We start from the raw sequence: 11,841 nt of genomic DNA on the forward strand, positions 1-11,841 counted from the left end.
TGTTTCTTGGTCCCGGTCTATGACACTGACATCTAATTTAGCTAAATTAACCTGCGTTTTGGGCCCCGCCGGGTTTGAAGGTGGAAGGGGTCTTAATTTGAAATTTGGGTAGTGAAAAGAGTCGAAAGACAGCAATTGGAAGGAAATGGGGCCTTTTAGCCTCTCTTTTGACATGTGGTGTGCCGCGTTATCATTTGTTCTCCCGATAGACGCGTCGAAGACTTGACCCGGATGGATTCGATCCGGCTTGATCTGAAGATATAGTCCGAACACGTTACTCCTGCATAAACAGAATTTGAGTTAATGTATTTCAGCCGTTTAATTAAAATTTGAATTAATTCGATCTGAAATAAAATGCACAAAATGTCTCTATTTATGCTAATTCGGATCGGACAGTGAATTTATTCTGCATTCTGAGTTAATGCAGATTGGGTCGAAAATGAATTCTTACTCTGATTTTACCCTGTATATATTAGGTAGAATCGGATCGTTCATCTGATTTTTATTTTATTTTTCTTTTTTTAATTAAATAACGAACACGACAAAATTCAACCAGTACAAAGAGAAGAGATTAATTTTGGAAATCTGAGAAAACTAGAAGGTTCGGAGCTGATCAAAACTTAGAATGAGTTGCATATGGTAGATTATCTTAAAAGCATATTCATATGGTAGATTTGGATCGTTAAGAAAATAGTGAATATAGAAGAGAAATTTAGATATATATCCATTGTAACTTCATCATTTAGGTATTTACTCATTAAAATTCTAAAATTAGTCCAAACTCATTTAAATTATTAATATTCTTATTTCTTAATGAGGAGGGTTACAATGCCTCATCTTTTTCATATCTCATCATACCTCATATTTTATATTTTCGTTTTTAAAGTTCAAATTGTCGATTCAAAGTCCAAATTGTTGATCCGAGTCGTTTAAGATAATATTTATACTAAAATATGCATAGAGATTAAATTTTATATTTTTTGAATTTTTTTTACTATTTTTTAAGATAGGTACAAAATCATTGTTTTTAAACCGTTTAAAAAAAGTGATTTTCTACCCATCTTAAAAAATAGTAAAAAAATTCAAAAATTTTAAAATTTCATCTCTAGTCACATTTTAGTATATATATCACGTTGAACGGTTTGAATCAACAATTTGGACTTTAAAAATGAAAATATAAATATGAAATATGATAGACATGAGGCATTGAAACTCTCCTCTTTCTTAATTTAATCAATGAAAAAAGTTATTAATATTAATACAAAAATAATATGATATTTTTGTCCTTTACTTTTTTTTTCTCTTTCTTTCGTTGATTATTGGTCTCTGGTTCCTTCTCTTTCGGTGCCTTTTCTCATTACTTCTTCCTCCGACATAAAACACTGCTCTATATTTTGCGCTTCTATCTCTAACATGCAAAGGTGAAATGCGAGCTTCGAACTATGAAATTCTATTTTATGGTCCAATTGTGAGTATTCTGACCAGTTTTCTATGATGGTTATTAGATTATGTTCTGTCCAAGATTTATAGATGGACGGATCTAAGACTTAGTCAAAAATGGCTAGGTCACTCGTGTGATTTCAAAATTATAATAATACGTATAGAAATTTAATTGAATTTTATTTTTTAAAACTTTCTATATAATATACCTTCAATAAACAATAAATGTTCAATTGTAACCTAGTGGTTAAAGCACTATTTTATAGTTGAGATGTCTTGAGTTCAAATCTTACTCACCACAATTTTGCATTTTAATTTTCAGCCACTCTTATCAAAATTTTCTAGTTTCACCCCTAGATTCATAACCTGATCCTATATGTATTACGTGTATCATTCAAATGGAATTTGATTTATTATTTCTATGCTGAGTTATAGAGCCAAGAGAAACCATAACAATCTACTAAAGATTGATGATAAAGCCACAATATGCAACACTAGCATGAGTAAGGGTGAAAACATATTCAATTTTTACATAAAAGTAATCATTTATGATTTTGAAGAATTGACTCAGTATTCAATTTCTAAAGGAAGTGCATAAGAATTAACTTAGCTTTAGTATTCAATTTTTCTGTATCAATTTTTTACATGTATTTATACAAAGCAAAAATTCTACAACAGCCAATAAGGTCGTATTTCACACACCAAATGTTTCATCCACGTGTGTATATTCGACCATTGTAAATAGCCAAATGAGGGGTTGCGCAGGATTCGTATCCTCCCAGGTACCTTGACTCAACACAGTTGAAATGGACGGTTCAGATTTAATTTTAGCCAGTGGGGGCTCGGAATGGCATTGGGAGCAAGTATTATTTGTGCTTTGAGATTCGTGTCAAGTTAAAAATTCTAATTTCATACCGTCCGATTCAATTGTACTCAGTCAGGTAACTTGAGGGAATGTGAATTCGGTTGTGCAGGGGTGAAAACGAACTGGATAGCCATATTAGCTTGAAGAAGAAGAACACGAGGATGATATAGAAGACATGAGAGATCTTTTGAAGGCCAATAGTTGCGCCTCTTTTTCATCGACTTAATTTACAGGTTTCATAATTTTAAGTATCTTATCATGGATTTGGCTAATATGCTATGGGTAGCTAAGAGGCCTCCCGTGCTACGGCTCAATATTCGACTTTTCAAAATCCTAACGGTCGATCCGAACCGTTCATCTTGTTCTCCATATTAATATGTATTTGGAGACCAAATTTTACATTTTTTGGAAATTTTTTACTATTTTTTTAGATTTATTGAATATCGCTGTTTTTTATGGTCCAGATTTGTCTGAAAAACAACGATTTTCAATAAATCTAAAAAAATAGTAAAAAATTTCCAAAAAATGTAAAATTTGGTCTCCAAGCACATATTAATATGGAGAACAAGATGAACGGTTCGGATCGACCGTTAGAATTTTGAAAAGTCAAATATTGAGCCGTAGCACGGGAGGCCTCTTAGCTACCCATAGCACCGTAGCCAAGTCCATCTTATCATGACCCATCCAGCCATCCTTGAGATTTATTTGTTGTTACAAATGGGTTGCGTTAATAATTCGCAATTGGCCGTTCCTTATTTTATTTTATTCCACCACGGCCTTCTGGGTTCATAACTATTGCAGTCTTTGTGAAAATGAATTTAAGAACGAACTTATTTTGTTAAAACAAGCAAAGCTTTAAGCCTTTAAATGGAATAATAAAGACATTTAGGTCATGTTCGGCAGCAAAATGCAAGCTACTGTTTATGTGGGAAAAAAAAATTCACTCAGACTGAATTTGTTTTTTTCCCACGTGAACAGTAAATTTCAGTTCAAAAATTTTACATTCCTATTCTCATTTCCTTTGTTTCGCCGAACACGCCCTTATTGTTTAACTGCATTATTTTGGTAAGTCGTATTGATAACGCACCATAAAGCCCTTTCAGATGTCCAATGGGAATTGGAAATTAGTGGGAAACTTTTTCCATTTTATTTCCTACACAAATTCCCGGTCCAGTGTAAATTTGTGAGAAAACTTTTTCATTTTCCTACTTACTCTCTCTTTGTGATATTCTATTCACGTTTTTCATTTAGTCCGCAACAACAAATTAACTCTTTGGTGTATATATAATTAGTCTAGTATATTATATTCAGTGTTTTAATATTCGGTTTATATGCAGTATGGGAAAGCGATCGTTTACCGCATATGCGGATTTTAAATGAGAATTCATATATATAAACAAGTATACGATAATATGTGGTATAAATCACTATTAATATATGATATTGCTATATCCGACCTATTGTTTTGACCAATTTCGGTACCAAAACATGAATCTTGAGCCATTAAATAACATCTATTATAATGATTATGCGTAGAATTGGTATTGCTGTGCTTTCATTCTTATATTGCAGGAAAATTGGTGAAATCAAGCAAATTACTGAAGTTAAGAGACATTGATGCGACCCTCATCAGGCTTGACGCGAGGCGCATCAACCACTCAGAGCCGCACCAGCAGGTCGCAGCACCACTGCATGCGAGGCGCATTCATCACACTCTGATGCGGGTCGCTTCAGTGGTGATGCGGGTCGCATCGCGAGCTTCCAGAGCAGACAGCAAAGGCCCAATAAGGGCCCAGAATTGAAGCAAATGTTTTGAAAAGTCTATAAATAGCCCGCCTCGGTCACCAGAGAGGGAGTTCCGAAATTTGAAGATTCAAAGCCTCAAGAATTGGAGTATTGATCAAGAAAGAGAGGAAGGAGTGAAGATCCTTGCAAGATTGCTTCATTTGGTTCTATCATGATCCTATCTCTTCTCTTTTCTTTTATGATGTTGTTTGAGTAGATCTTTCTTTGTTTCTAGGGTTGATGTAGTCTAAAGCTTTGATTGTGTGTATTTCACTTGAATTTGAGTTGTTCTTGTGATCAATTGATTGTGTATCTTTCTTTTAAAGCTTGATTGAGATTGTGTGATTGCATTTTGTTGACTATTGTTGAATGAATCTTTCATCTCTTCTAATATCTTGATCTAGATCTTTCTTGCAATTTAATCAAGCACTTGAGGTAGATTAGAAATCTGAAAAGATAGATCAATTGAACCGAAAGGTGAGATTTCCATTTATTGAGAGATAGTGGATACCTTTAGCAAACCGATCAATTGACTTAGATTGAATACAAATAAACGAGAGTTGAAAGTTGTAGATCTAAGAAGGTGAAATTGCAATTCCCTACTAGGTTACTGGTGCTAATAAACGAGAGTTGAGGCACAGGAATCGTGGGTAGGGTCAGTAGAACCTTGCACAATCAAATAACTCAGAAACAGGTGAAATGCTGCATTCACTCGATGGACATGCGAGTCGCATGGGAGACCATGCGGGTCGCATCACTAGGGTCGCATCAGAGATGATGCGAGTCGAGTGAAGGTCCAGAGAGGCAAAGCTGAGGATGAAATCTGAAACCCTGGAAACATCCTTTTAAACTTGACTGAAACAAACATTTACTTTCTTTTGCAATCTTTTGTTATTGAATTGAGAAATTGAAACGAATTCAAACCAAACCTTTCACACTTCTAGTACTTAACTCGGATTTGTAGAAATTTAGAATCGAATTAAACTGTCCCTGAGGATTGATACCTTATTATGCTATACGGATAGGGTTGTGCACTTGCAACCTTAGACGAGAGTAGATTCAAGGTTTAAACTGGTACAACTTGTTGTACCTGAGACTTTGTAGCATACCTTTGTAAGCGAACAATATACTCTAAACTGGTATTTTTATCATTGTTAATATACTATAAACCAGTAATATATACTTTAAACCGGTATTTTTATCACTGTTAATTATATACTCTAAACTGGTAATATGTTGTATAAATCACTGTTAATACACTCTAAACCGGTAATATGCTCTAAACCGTATATTTGGACCGAATATAGATTTTCTATTCGAATTACAACTGAATAGATATATTCGACCGAATAAACCGAATAAACCGAATATTACCAGACAACAATTTTTTTTTTGTAAACATCACTTGACCGGTGTGAAAATCAATTTCCTAATTTCTAATGAATTCATAATTATTGTTATTTACAACTTAGATACGCAGGAACATGAAATATAGGCTTCGAATCAGATAGTCCCGTCTTGAAAATTTCTATTCTTATTTTCAATACGTGAATCAGTGTTGTAAAAAACGTCTGTTCAGGCCGATTAATCGGTCAATTAGTCGTTGGCAGTGATCAAATCGTCATGAAATTTTCTGATTAATCGAATGATTATTTCCGAATATGATCAATTATTCCCGATTATTTTCGATTAATTGCTTGGTAGTATCTTGTATGTCCGACAACCACATACCATTATTTACAACAACGGCGTGAATAAATGAAACGGAAATCCTGATTAATTTGTTGCTTTTCATTTAATTATAAAAATGTGTTTCTATTTTATAAAAAATAATTAATAAATAATGTTATATTATTATTTAATTAATTAATTTAATTATATTATTGATAATTTTATTAATAAAGAAAATTGTATAATACCAAACATTTTAGAAAGAAATTTATTTTTCATAATTAATCCTACGATACAAACGAACAATTATTCTAACACATTCCCATAATCATTCCTGCGCGTATCTATATTTATGGGTTCCCGCTTTTGAAAAAGTGAGTTTCCACTTCCATCAAACCTCATCTCATGTAATTCTATGACATTCGAACAGGTCCTAAAAGTACATTTCCTAACTAAGATTTTATTCTCTTATGTGTATTACCTCTGTCTCGGGAATTCACACTAGAGGAGGGAAACAAATCTGTTGGAATCTATGGGGATTTCAGGAATCCTGAAATTCCCAATTCAACTATTTATATATTTTGTGATTTGTACATAAAATTATGTATACTTTGAAATTCGTGTATGAAAAAACTTAAATGGTTGAATTTAAAATTTTAGGGTACTGAGGATTTCAGCAAATTTCATTTCCCAGAGGAGAGTCGGATCTCGGAAGGTATTGGGTGTGATGCCAAGAAGTCAGATAAAACTTGCCCTTTTATGGCCGACTTAAGTGTTTCATTGATCATGAAATAAATTAATTACATTGGGGGCACACTAATTGGTATTGAGTCAACATCAGAAGGCATCCACCTGGTTATCTTTCTTTGGATGCTTTCTTTCACATTCCCTATCCAATATTTAATAGCAGCCCTTGATTAATTATATATGGAGAAGTCTTGTATGGTTTAACTAAAACTAAGGCCATGTTTGGCAGTAAAAAACCTGCTGGGAATTTGATGGGTTCGGACAAAGTAAGAATAAAATTTCCTACAGTTGTTCGACAGACTTGTTATTTTTCAAAATTATATCCCATCGTTCCCATCTCAATTCATTTTTCTGAAAAAAAAATTATCATGTTAGACTCAATTTTTTTGTTCCCAGTTTCCCACTCTTCTCTCCCCTCTCTCTCTCTTCACTTGGATTGTTTCTGATTCATGCTATCTCTTCACGTGGCCTAAATTCTGCCATCTCTCCTCACCGAATTTTTTATTAATAGAAATAAAATAAAATAAATATCGAAATACGGGATTACTCTTGATTATTTTCAAAACATAGGTAGAACGGGTTGTGTAAACCCGTCCACCGGACGGGTCTAATTAACCCGTCCGGGTTACATTCCTGCTTAACCAACTTAATCCACTTCGCCGAAAAAAAAAAAAACCGGACGGGTTTAGAGATCCCGTTCCGAAAAAAAAAAAAAAAAAAAAATGCGAACGGGTTAAGACGTCCCGTCCGACGCAAAAAAAAAATAAAAAAATGACAATTTATTTGCGGAGCAGCATACATGTGGTCTTCTCAAAAGTCAGATTTGATAATATTTTTTATTGGAAAAGGTGACAATTTTCATTGGCTTATTATACCCTAAAAAATGAATGACAATGTTTGGTGAAGGCGACTGATCAGCCTGTGCTGCTGCTCAAAATCTCAAATTCTGAGTTTCAATTAGCTGATCCGAACTGCTAAGTGTGATCTACACAACAAAATCTTTGAAGGGACTGATATTTTTAGAACTTTTTACTATCCTTTTGGATAGGAGACAAACCAATTATTTTTAAAATTCTGGACAAGGCTTGAGGATTTGATAGTAAAATCCGCCCACTACCCCCATTTGAGGGTGAACAACAAATTGGTGGCACATATTCTCCATCCAAAATCTTAAAATTTGAGATTCAGAGATGTAGTGCCAGTTGATTGGTGCTATAACACCATAGCGTACATGTACTGGAAACTTCAATAGCCAGTTGACTGGGCGCCACGATGGCGTGCGTCGTGAATTCACCCAAACCTTCTTCCTTGCTCCTCAGGATAAGGGCTATTTTGTCCTCAATGACCTTTTCCGCTACACTTCAGCATCTATAATACTTGTGGCTGAGCATCATGATCCCTCTGACAGCCCTCATGTGCATGTAGCTGGTGAGGTGCTTGCCAATGGAACTGCTGTGCATTATCCGAGCGAGCATGGTGCGTTCTTTATGTTATTTGTTACTTGTGCCATGTCTGATTGATTTGCATTTAGCAAATAATTCATGCTTGTTCAGGTTGCTGCTTTATAAATGGTTGAGAGTTAATAAAATGTCTGCTATTATCTGTTGGCTTGCCATAAATGTTCGATTTCCACCTTATTGCATTTAGCAAATATTATCCGCATTTTTTCTTTTTTCGGGACGGGACCTCTAAACCCGTCCGGTTTTTTTTTTTTTAATACGGCGAAGTGGATTAAGTTGGTTAAGCAAGGATGTCACCCGGACGGGATAATTAGACCCGTCCGGTGGACGGGTTTACACAACCCGTTCTACCTATATTTCGAAAATAATCAAAAGTAATTCCGTATTTTGATATTTATTTTATTTTATTTCTATTAATAAAAAATTCGGTCTGTCCTCACGGTCCTGACACACATGACAAATCTATATATAAGGACTTCCTTTTAAATTTTACTAGAATTTTTGGGATTAACAATAGTCCGGAACTTTGACACTCATTAGTAAATTAAAATGACTTGGTGTCCAGTTATACTAGTTGAACTAGAACTTGTATCCAAGCTTGCATTCATTGTTCTTGATAGAGGTACCGTTAAAAATATAATAGAATACTAGTAATCATGTTCGTACACAGCAACGGAAGCAAATTATGTAGTAGAAATTATTAAGCTTCTTAATAAGGAGGAGATATAATTTAAATCAAATTTGTAGAGAAAAATAGTTAAATACTATATTTATCGACAAGATAACACATGTGAACTCTAGTATAGTGGTAAGAATTTTGGCACCAACAGAACCCAACTGGGTTCGAATCCCGCCTTTAGCAGATGCACAGGCTCGGTCCGCAAGTACCGTGCGTGGTTCAGAGGCATTCCACGAGTGCGGCGCGCGGTCTAGAATCCCGCCTTTAGCAGATGCACAGGCTCGGTCCGCAGGTACCGTGCGTGGTTCAGAGGCGTTCCACGAGTGCGGCGCGCGGTCTACGGGCACTGGGATCATATGCGGCGCGACCAGTGCATACTTAAGTGTTGAAGCTCATAATTTGAAAATTTCATTCATTCCGAAAAAAAACAGTAAATCAGAATACATATAACTAATCTTCTACTTTACAAAATAAATAAATAAAGACTAATAAACAAATAAACAATACAATGTTGAAAATTTTGTTGAGTCTCTGCCAACTTTTTCGGAAAAAACAAAAATTTAACGAGTTCTAAATTTGAAAATAAAAAATATTTTCATTTGCTTAAAACACCATTCGTAAAATTTTGTTTATTTTTTGCATCTCATATTTTTATAAATTATTTAAATTTAAACATATGAAAAAATTTACAACCCGTTAGTGCATTAATTATTATATAATTTTTTCTTAATTTAAACAAGTTAAAAATTAAAATAGAAAGACATATTTTTAAAATAAATTAAAATTTCCCACAACCAATTCCACGGTACAACCGAACAGTTATTTCAACACATTTCCATAATTAATCCTATGCATACCATGAGTTTCTATTTTTCGGAAGTTGATTTCCATTCCCGTCAAATCACATCCCGTGTAATCTCATGACAAACGAACACGTCCTAACTCCACTAAACTTCTCATGTCTTGCATGGTATCTTTTTTTTAACCCCTGCTCCACAGATTTGCATCTAGATTTTTTTTTTGGTTGAAAGCCCGTAGACGATTGCATTGATCCAACAATATACAAGATGGCTATTACATAGGTTTCTTGTGATTAAAATAAAAAATATGAAAATCTATACATTGAGTTACATGTAAAATCATCTAATTTGCTATGTTAGAAAATAATAAATACGTGAAGCCAAAGAATGTGAATTGGTCTATTCGCACCCGATTAGTAAGTAGGTGAGCCTTTTGATTTTCTTCTCTGGGAATGTAGACACAACAGTAATTTTTCGAGTTGCATGGTTGGCGGAGTACGCCATATCGAGCCCTTCCTTAAGGACAAAACGTCTTCTTCTTTCCAAAATTGACGCCACCCAGAGGAATTCGTAGCCGAGAAGCACTGAATCAAACCGGACTGAGAACTGAATTAATCGGCTCATGACAGTCACCACTCAAAGAGGTGGAAGAAGAAGAAGGAAAAGAAGAAGAAGAAAGAGAGGAGGAAGGAGGCAACTCTTTGCAATTTCGTCATCATCAACAACTATAAAACACGTACCTTATTCACATATATAGTTATAGTAGATACTACGACGATGGAAGCGAATATACAACACTCTCAGTCGAACCCGAAAAGTAGAGATGGACGGGCGAGACACCGGGCAGCAAAACCCTTAAACAGAGTCATTCATGAATATCGTTAGTTATGCTCTGTGATGGAGGCGAGGAGGAGTGGAGCAGCCGAACTGATATTGCGACTCTCAAAACGGCAGCCCTTGAATCCCCTTCAATATCGCTTGGGTGATTTTACAAAGGAGACTTGCAGAGTTTACAAAGTGCACAGTGTTCCTAATTTGCATCTAGATTTCAATGTTTATATATATGGAGAAGTTTGTATACAGGCACATATTAAGGGCCTGTTCGACGGTATGAGGGGAAAGGGAATGGATACAAGATTTCAAAACTTTTGAACTGAAAATTACTGTTTATGTGGGAAAAAAAAAATTCAATCTGAGTGAATTTTTTTTCCCCACGTGAACAGTAATAAGGCCGGCCCTGGTGCTGGGCAGCCAGGGCGACCGCCCCGGGCCCCAAAAGAAACAAAAATATTTTGCATATATTAAAAAAAATTAATCTGTATATTATAAAAATAAATAAAATATTAGAGCCCAAACTTTGAATATTCAAAGGGTTCAAACTTTTCTATAATAGGTATGATCTATTTATATATCAATAAAAAATTGTGTATATCAGTATTGTAAATAACGGTATGCGTTTGTCGAATGAACGGGATACTGTCAAGCAATTATGCGGACAATTTTGTATTTTCATTAAAATTATGTGTATATATTCACAATTTATTAAAAAAATAATTTATTTAACTCATCAAACTTATCAAATAAACTTAATTTAACTTAGTTCTATTATTATAACATGAAACTACGCTTAACAATACACACGCACTTTACATGTGTAAGTAACACATTTATTTAATTAAAAAATAAATTCGAGAATTAAGCATTTTCAAACACTAACAATATATTATTTGAAAGACATAAAACATTCCAACATAAAATCATTAATGTTAGTTTGTAATAACAACTTAATTTAATATATGAACATGATGTACTAATTGAAAAAATTACATCAGTAAGTAAGAAAAATATATGATATATATATAATAAAGGAATTAATCAATTAATTCAAAATAAGTAAGAAGAAAAAACATATATAAAAAAATTGAATGTATAGCCAAGCACAAATAAAATTGCAATACATGTTTATAAAATTTATTATTATACAGTTATAGGAAAAAAAACAATGTAAAAATAAATAATCACTGGAATAAACGAAAATAAATGGGAATAAACGGAAAAAACGGACGATCAAATGAGAATAAACAAAATAATTGGGAATAATCGACCAATTAATCGAAAAAATTCACTAATAGACCTTTGATAAGTGTATTCATAACTGTTTGACAACAATTAACAATTAAACAGGCATATAATAGACCGTTAAGTCTGTTTTTTACAACACGGGTATATATAAAGGATTCAAAAATTTCTTCCGCCCCGGGCCCCAAAATCTTCAAGACCGATCCTGTCAGTAATTTTGTTGCTGCAGCCAAACATGCCCTAAATTTACACTTGACATGTGTGGACAGCTATCCGTACCTCCTGGAAATTTATAAATTACAAACATTTAATGTT

The sequence above is a fragment of the Carex rostrata genome, chromosome 3 (assembly GCF_964058835.1).
Source record: "Carex rostrata chromosome 3, lpCarRost1.2, whole genome shotgun sequence".
NCBI lineage: Eukaryota > Viridiplantae > Streptophyta > Magnoliopsida > Poales > Cyperaceae > Carex > Carex rostrata.